This window comes from Phoenix dactylifera, chromosome 5 (genome assembly GCF_009389715.1).
Source record: "Phoenix dactylifera cultivar Barhee BC4 chromosome 5, palm_55x_up_171113_PBpolish2nd_filt_p, whole genome shotgun sequence".
In the NCBI taxonomy this organism is placed as follows: Eukaryota; Viridiplantae; Streptophyta; class Magnoliopsida; order Arecales; family Arecaceae; genus Phoenix; species Phoenix dactylifera.
In genome coordinates, this window is record NC_052396.1 from 15,590,134 (window position 1) to 15,599,486 (window position 9,353).

The window sequence follows — 9,353 nt, forward strand, 5'->3', positions numbered from 1 at the left end:
TGATTGAAAACTAGAATCAGAAAATCCTTCTAGTTTCAACTCAGATCCTCCATAAACTAGAAAAATATCTTTAGTCCTTCTCAAGTACTTAAGAATATTTTTCACAGCTATCCAATGATCCTCTCCTGGATCAGCCTGGAATCTACTTGTTATGCCTAAGGCATAAGCAATATCAGGCCTAGTACATAGCATAGCATACATAATCGATCCTACTGCCGAAGCATAGGGAATAGAATTCATTCTATTCCTCTCTTCAGATGTCTTAGGAGACATCTTCTTAGAGAGACGTATGCCATGACTCATAGGCAAATAACCTCTTTTACTTTCTTCCATGCTGAATCTTTTCAGCACATTATCTATGTACCTAGACTGGGACAAGCCTAGCATCCTTTTAGATCTATCCCTATAGATCTTTATACCAAGTATATAGGATGCTTCTCCCAAGTCTTTCATGGAAAAGCTTTTTGACAGCCAAGTCTTGACCGATTGTAACATTGGAATATCATTTCCAATGATCAGTATGTCATCTACATACAATATTAAGAAGACAATGGCACTCCCACTAGTCTTCTTGTACACACATGGTTCATCCACATTTTTGATAAAACCAAACTCTTTGACTGTTGTATCAAAACGGATGTTCCAACTCCTCGATGCTTGCTTTAATCCATAAATGGATCTCTTAAGCTTGCATACTTGATTTGCTCTCTTACTTGAGACAAATCCTTCTGGCTGTGTCATGTAAACTTCTTCCTCAAGATAACCATTAAGGAAGGCGGTTTTGACATCCATCTGCCAGATTTCATAATCATAGTATGCAGCTATTGCAAGCAAAATCCGAATAGATTTGAGCATAGCTACTGGCGAAAAAGTTTCATCATAGTCAATTCCTTGCTTTTGCCTGAAACCTTTTGCCACCAATCTAGCCTTGTAGGTTTCTACTTGGCCATCTGCTCCAATCTTTTTCTTATAGACCCATTTGCAACCTATAGGGTTTACACCCTCTGGTGCATCAACCAAAGTCCATACTTGGTTGGTATACATAGAATCTATTTCGGATTTCATGGCTTCTAGCCATTTGTCAGAGTCATTACTCATGACAGCTTCCGAATAGGTCAGAGGATTATTATTCTGAACAATGTGGGCTTCATCATTTTCAATGATGAACCCATATCTCTCAGGTGCTCTTCGCACTCTATCTGACCTTCGGAGAGGAGATGTGTGTTGTGGTTGTACCTCATCAATGGGTACATCTGGTTGAAGAATTTTTTGTGTTTCTATTTGTAGGTCTTGAACTTCTTCAAGTTCTATTTTTCTATCCTTGCCCTTTTCTAAGATAAACTCTTTTTCTAAGAAAATGGCATGCCTACCTACAAAAACTTTTTGTTCGGTAGGATGATAGAAGATGTATCCTATACTATCTTTAGGATAACCTACAAAAATATATTTATCTGATCTAGCACTTAGCTTGTGTCCAAAATTTCTTTTGACATAAGCTTGACAACCCCATATCTTAAGATACTTAAGATTAGGCTTCTTTCCTCTCCATATCTCATATGGAGTGCTAGGTACAGACTTAGAAGGTACCCTGTTTAATATTAGTGCAGCAGTCTCTAGGGCAAAACCCCAGAAGGAAATAGGAAGATCAGTAAAGCACATCATGGACCGTACCATATCTAATAAAGTACGATTCCTCCGTTCAGCTACACCATTTAATTGTGGCGTATACGGAGGTGTCCATTCAGAGAGAATGCCCTTTTCTTTAAGATGATTTAAAAACTCACTAGAAAGGTATTCACCTCCTCGATCAGATCGAAGGATTTTAATACACTTTCCGGTTTGTTTTTCAACCATACTTTGATACTCTTTAAACTTATCAAAAGCTTCGGATTTATGTTTCATAAGATACACATATCCGAACCTTGATAAATCATCAGTGAATGTGATGAAGTAAGAGTATCCACCTCTAGCTGGAGTTGTCATAGGACCACATACATCTGTGTGTATAAGTCCTAATAACTCACTTGCCCTTTCTCCATGTCCAGTGAATGGAGACTTAGTCATTTTACCCATAAGACAAGATTCACAAGTTCCTAATGATTCATAATCATAAGGATCAAAGAACTCTTCTTTGTATAACTTGTTGATTCTTGATTCACTTATGTGACCAAGTCGGCAATGCCAAAGAAGGGTGTTATTTACTTCCTCTCTCTTTCTTTTATTGCTTTTATTAATATGAAAGACATTGTCATTAAGTAATAAAACAAGAAGACCATTTTCCATAATGCCATTGCAAAGATGCTTATTAGAAAAATAAATAGAGCAACCATTGCCCTTTCCATTAATTTCAAATCCTTTCTTTAACAACAAAGGAATGGAAATTACATTTCTAATAATTTTGGGCATATAATAACAATCTTCTAATTGTAGGAGCTCTCCCGAAGGTAACTCCAAGTTGTAGGTTCCAACAGCTTCAGCCTGGATGGACTCTCCTCCAGCGCCATACAGCTCGAAGTCACCTTTCTTCAAAATTTTAATTTTCTGTAGTCCATGCAAAGATTTGCAAATGTGAAAACCACAGCCGGTATCCAATACCCATGAATTTGAATTTGAAGAACTTAATGACAAGTTGGCATGTAACATAAACATACCTTTTGATGCAACTCTTGCATCGGTCTTCATACTTGCAAGAAAACTCTTGCAATTCCTTTTCCAGTGGCCAGCTTTGCCGCAATGAAAACAGGTACTTGATCCGGAGTTTTTCTTTCCTTTTTTCTTTTTTGATGCTACTCTTGGGGTTCAATCGTTTCTTAGAACCCTTATTTCCCGATTTTCTTTTAGAAGTGCCATCTATAAGAAGGAGTGGACCTTTATCCTTCTTAATATGGCCTTCAGCTGTTTTGAGCATATTTAACAGCTCGGGCAGGGAGGTGTTCAGCTTGTTCATGTGAAAGTTCACAACAAACTGAGAGAATGAATCAGGCAGTGATTGCAGGATCAAATCTTGACTGAGCTCACTATCCATAGCAAAACCTAATTGACTTAATCTAGTGATTAAGTCTATAACCATAAGAACATGGTTTTGCACTGGAGTTCCTTCATTCATTCTAGCACGGAACAACTGCTTAGATATCTCATACCTAGCAGTCCTGCTTTGTTCTCCATACAACTCTTTTAAATTGAGAAGTATGGATTGAGTGTCCATGCCTTCATGTTGCCTCTGTAATTCATTGCTCATAGAGGCAAGTATGATACATTTGACAGTCAAACTGTCATTTTTCCACATCTTATGTGTGGCAACCTCCTCTTCTGTAGCATCATCCCCTAGATCTCCAAGATCAGGGGATTTCAAGTATATAGGAAATTTTCTCCTGAGTGAGTACTATCTTTAAATTCCTCAACCAGTCCACATAGTTTGGTCCGGTCAACTTGTTGGCATCTAATATGCCTCTTAGTGAAAGTGAAGCCATTTAATAATTCTACATATGCAAGAACATAACTAATATAAGCAGACCAATCATGATGACATGTTTGCAACTAGATAAGGACTTTAATCTAATTTGTCTCCTACTATTTTTATCGAATATCATAGCCCTCTCCTATGATAAACGTGAAAATATAATTTTTCTTAGTAGGGTTGAGATCCTAATTCATCATAAAAAGCCTTGTGTTTACACAACAAACTCTTATGAGTTCAAAGGTAGGAAACTCTTTCCAATTGCATCTCATGCAATTCTCAACTTTATTTTGTCCTCTTAAAATACTTATTGCCTTGTGTTAGCACAACAAACAATAATATTTTAGTTAAGTCAAACCCTTCATTTTCATATAGTCATATTCGAATAATATTGCCCTTGTGGTTGCACAACAAGGCAATATATTAAAATATGCCATAAGCATCTTAATGCACCAAGACAGTATAACATCAGTCCCCATTGCAAGTTTTGTGTTAGCACAACAAACTAGCATGGATCTTGACATAATAATATCGAGGCATGAAGGAAGGCTATCAATAGTGTTATATCAATATTAAGCTTATCCATAATAGGCAATCAAACAATTGGCCAGGTAAGCAGGTGGGAGGCTCCCCTTACTCAAAGAGTAAGGTCCTAATTAAGTAACCACCTTTAGTGCTTTCCTTAGACACCAATTAGATTAATTGTTCTAGAATGGGTTAGCTCAAAATTTTTTAACACTATGACTTAATATAATTTTTATTGAGGGCTTACTAGTCTCTAGCACATTCTTTAATTGTAACATATATTTAACATATCTAAAATAAGCTATCATGCATCATAGCTATCTCATAGCATGTATAAATCATAAGCAACTAATTAACATGCTTCAACATATTTTCATATGGAAAATATCATATCATGACATTTTATTACATATCATATCATATATGAATCATATATTTCAGCATTTCATTAAGCATATGACATTACTATCTCTAGTAAATTAATAATCATACATCATGCATTATTATTTGATTGAACCAATTAAGGATGGCTCTGATACCACTGTAAGGTTCTAGCATGTCATAATGGGCAGCGGAAGCTAGGGATTTTAAAAATTTTCTTAATAAAGTCCCTATGCATGAAACCCTTTTAAGCCTAGATCACCTTAATGATTACAATCAAATAATATAAAATAAATGCAGAATTAGTAGAATACCTCAAATGCTAATCCAAAGTGTACAATCTCCACGAGGCGTCCAAGTGTCCGCCCTCCAATGGTGATCCACACGAAAACTTGATCAAGACTTTAGCTCCAAAGACTTTTGATCCTTAATGCAGAATTCTTCTAAAGAACTCTAATGGCTTGCTTTCCTTCCTTTCTATTTTTCTTTAGCCTTCTAAAATCACTTCTAATCCTTTTGTCCTAATGAAGACCACCTTGTCTTGGCTTAGGACACACTAGAAGCAATGTTAGAAAGAAAGAAACTAATGTAAGAAAGAAGGGATATGAGAGAGAGAAAGAGTTGGATTGATTTCCGATGATTAGAAAACACCGGGAGCATTCCTATTTATAGATGGCGTGGGGATGCATCACCAAAGGATGCATCCTATCCACACATCCTTCAGATGGGGCGTGATAAGAGGATGGAGGCGTGATCAAATGAAGAGCCATCTCTAGGATGAGGCGCCAACAAAATAGGGAGGCGTATCATGTGAAGAGGTGGTTATGGCATCCTTATCCAAAACACCTCATGCGGCATTCTCTTTCTTCATGCCATCATAAGTCCATCTTCACGCCATCTGATGTTGACCAAGTCAACATCAAATGCTGATCCATCACGCCATGAATCTTGATCATCCATCATCTCATGATGAAGATCCAATGGCTAGAATGCAAGGCGCCATGAGTAAGGGGAGTTATGTCATCATCCAACGGTTCTAGGATGATCCAATGGTCCCAATGCAAGATGCCTCATCATGATCATATTATGTCTTCATCCAATGGCTGATGAAGATCAAATGGTCATGATTAAAGGCCTTTCTTAACCCAATCTAATTGGGTTCAAACCAACTCACCATTATGTCTTCATCCAACGGTAGATGAAGATCTAACGGTCAAAAATAAATGTTTTATCAAATCTAATCCAATTAGACTCAAATCAAGCCAATTAGGTGCCAACTCTTGGCTAACCCATATTAGAATATGATCTAATCAAATTAGATCAATTAAAAATCAGATTCGAATCCAGTTCGAATCAGGAGCTAAGGTTTGCAACACCTGCTAGGATGTTTATCTTGCAAACATGATCTAATCCAATTATACCCTTGATAAGTTTTCTTGTGTGTGACCCATTGGGTTCCATACTTAGCCAGCAATAGGTGTGAGTGCGAGTTGACCCAACTTGATTAGAACTCTTCTAATCGATTTAAGTCCAAACTGCGCGAACCCGAACTTAACAATTAGAATCCTTTCTAATTGGTGATCGAATTAAACTCTTTAATTCGATCAAACCTATAAGACAAGATTGACGTCTAGCAACGTGTCATGTCTACCCGGAAAATATGAAATTTGGTGGAAATACCAAAAATACCCTTCAGTGGCAAGTTACCATGCAATTCAATCCTTTAATCAAACTGCATCCCAAATATGTATATGAGTATGAATATATGTCAAACTCAATTTTATATTCATATTTTTCTCAATCTTTTAATGATAATTCAAAATAATGAAACATTAGAAACTCTTTCTAATTTTCATTCTGCTTTGATCAAAGGCTTCCTGAATTATCATATGATTAGAATAAATAGGATGCTATCTTCTCTTACTAGAAGTGATTAATTCCTTGTTGACCTACTCATAATCTTCGTACACAATCCACCATATCCAGAAGACCTCGTACATAACTTATTGTCATGAATGAGTGTAAACCAAAACATAGGTTCATGTGCACAAGATACCATGGTGATCTCAGGTCAAAGGATCAGTTGCACAACTCCCACTAAGAGAATCATCTTTTGACATGTAAGTAAGACTTCATAAGATTTCTCTTTGTAGGTCAATTCAGTGAACTCATTCTTCTAATGAGCACCCATATCTTTGTATTAGTGTCTCCACACAAATGATTGTGAGATCAATCATCCTCTGCATCGAGCATACATAAGACATGCCAGTCTTTCCGGTAATCATTGATCCCCGACTCAATGTACCAATGACTGGGAATATTTAAGATTAGGATTTTAGGATTTTAAGTCTCACTAGTATGATCTCATCATAGTCTTAAAACCATTGCCCTAATCTAAGGAGTTTATCATAAATATAATCAACAGCATATGATAAAACATAACGCCTTTATTCATATTTAAATGTCATGTACATGATTTGGACAAATTAAAAGAAAAACCCTTCGCAATACATATTACGATTGGCTTGTAGGGCATCTACTCTTTCAGAGGATCTTGTCCTTATCCCTTGTGAAGGATCACCAAGGATTAGATCCCTTGGATGACCATGTGCATACCTCCATTCCTTAGGTAGATCTTGATTTCTCGTTGGAGGTTGATCTTCTTCACCTTGCTGAATTGTATCTTCTTTGATCTCGTCCTCATGTTGTTTGTCTTGTATGGAGAATTCCTTCATTCTGTCTTCAAGTATACCTGCATCACCATCTTCTTCTTTTCTAGAAGAATCTCCATTAGCTTCATCAAAAACAACATGAATGGATTCTTTAACAACGAGAGTTCTCTTGTTGAAGACCCTGTATGCTCTACTAGATGAGGAATAACCTAAGAAGATCCCTCATCTGATTTAGCACTAAATTTACTTAGATTGTCCTTTCCATTGTTTAAAATAAAGCAGCGACAACCAAAAACATGAAAATAGCTTATATTGGGCTTCTTATTTTTCATTAACTCATAAGGTGTTTTCTTTAAGATAGATCTAACTAAAGCACGGTTTAAAATATGACAAGCAGTATTTATTGCTTCAGCCTAAAAGTACTTTGGTAGATCCGATTCGCACAACATGGTACGAGCCATATCTGCTAGTGTGCGATTCTTCCTTTCTACCACCCCATTTTGTTGGGGTGTCCTAGGTGCCGAGAAATTGTGATTGATACCGTTTTCTTCACAAAATTTTTCAAAATGCTGATTTTCAAACTCGGTACCATGATCACTCCTAATTGCTTTTAGTTTAAGATTGAGTTCATTCGAAACCCTATTATGAAACTTGATAAAAGCGGGAAAGGACTCATCTTTGTGTGCAAGAAATGAAACCCATGTAAAACGTGAAAAATCATCAACAATTACAAGACCAAACTTCTTACACCCTAGACTAGCAGTTCTAGTAGGTCCAAATAAATCCATGTGAATTAGTTCTAGGGGTTTTGATGTTGAGACTATGTTCTTAGACTTGAAGGAACTTCTTGTTTGTTTTCCTAGTTGACATGCAGCACAGATTTTATTCTTTTCAAAGTCTATTTTTGGTAGTCCTTTGACTAGGTCTTTTGTAATCAATTTAGAAATTAAATCCATGCTAGCATGCCCTAACCTACGATGCCATAACCAGCTAGTCTCATTGACTTTGGCATCCATGGCTACAAGACATTGGCCATCCTTCATGGTGAGATCATCAAGATCTACCATGTAAACATTTCCACGCCTATGTCCTGTAAGTATGATTTCATTGTCAACTGGACTACTAATTATGCATAGTGAAGATTCAAAAGACACTTTAAAGCCCTTGTCACAAAATTGACTTATACTTAATAAATTATGTTTTAATCCATTAACTAACAATACATTGTCAATAAATGAGGAGGGTGATATGGAGATTTTACCAACGCCAATGATTTGACCTTTAGCATTGTCTCCAAATGTGACTACTCCTCCTTCTTTCGATTTTAAGGTGACGAAAAGGCTCTTGTCACCGGTCATATGCCTTGAGCAACCACTATCAAGATACCACATTCTCTTTTTACTCCCGGCTGCAAGGCATACCTGCAAAATAATCATGTGAAGCCCTTAGGTACCCAAGTTTTCTTGGGTCCTTCTTGGTTAGTGTAGTTGGTTCCCTTAGGCACCCACACTTTAGTTATATTTTTACCCTTTACAAATGTATTCTTGTTAGTTTGAATCTTTCTTTGAATGCAAGAATAGGCTTTATGTCCACCTTTTCCACAATGAAAGCATGTAGGTTTTTCAGTTTTGATATCTTTTGCTTTCACAAAAAAATTCTTTAGATATTTTTGTTGTTTGCTAATTTTGTATCCCAATCCGGCTTTATTAAAAACAGCTCTTTGATTGGATAGAATAAGATTTAATTTTTTAGAGCTATGTGTAAATTTCTCCACAATTGGTTTGTACTTATGTACCTCATTTTTAAGATCCAAATTTTCTTTAGCCAATTCTTTCTTATCATTTTTAAGGGATTCAACATTTTGTGCAAGTGAGGTATTACTATTGAGTAGGAATTTAACTTTTAGATTTAATTCCTTAATGAGTGTTTTTTGCCGTTTCATTTTCAATGCTAAGTTTTGAATTTTTATTTTCTAGGTCAATGGTGTTAACATTTTCAAAGCTCTCCTTCTCAATCAGTAAGTTTTCAATGTCATCCTTTAGTTTTTGATTGGAGGCCTTTAATTCTTTATTTTTTGCTCTTAACATACTACAATCACTCATGAGCTCTTGGAAGGCTTCATATAATTCTTCTAAAGTAAAATCTGTAGTTGAGCTTTGACATACCTCATCGTCGTTGAATGCCATGAAACATAAGTTGGCGGTCTCTTCCTTCTCTTCCTCGGAGGAGGATGTGTCACTATCATCCCAAGTTGCTTTCAACGCCTTCTTCTTCTTCTTTCCTGTTGACCCCCTAATGGATTTTGATGAATACAAAAT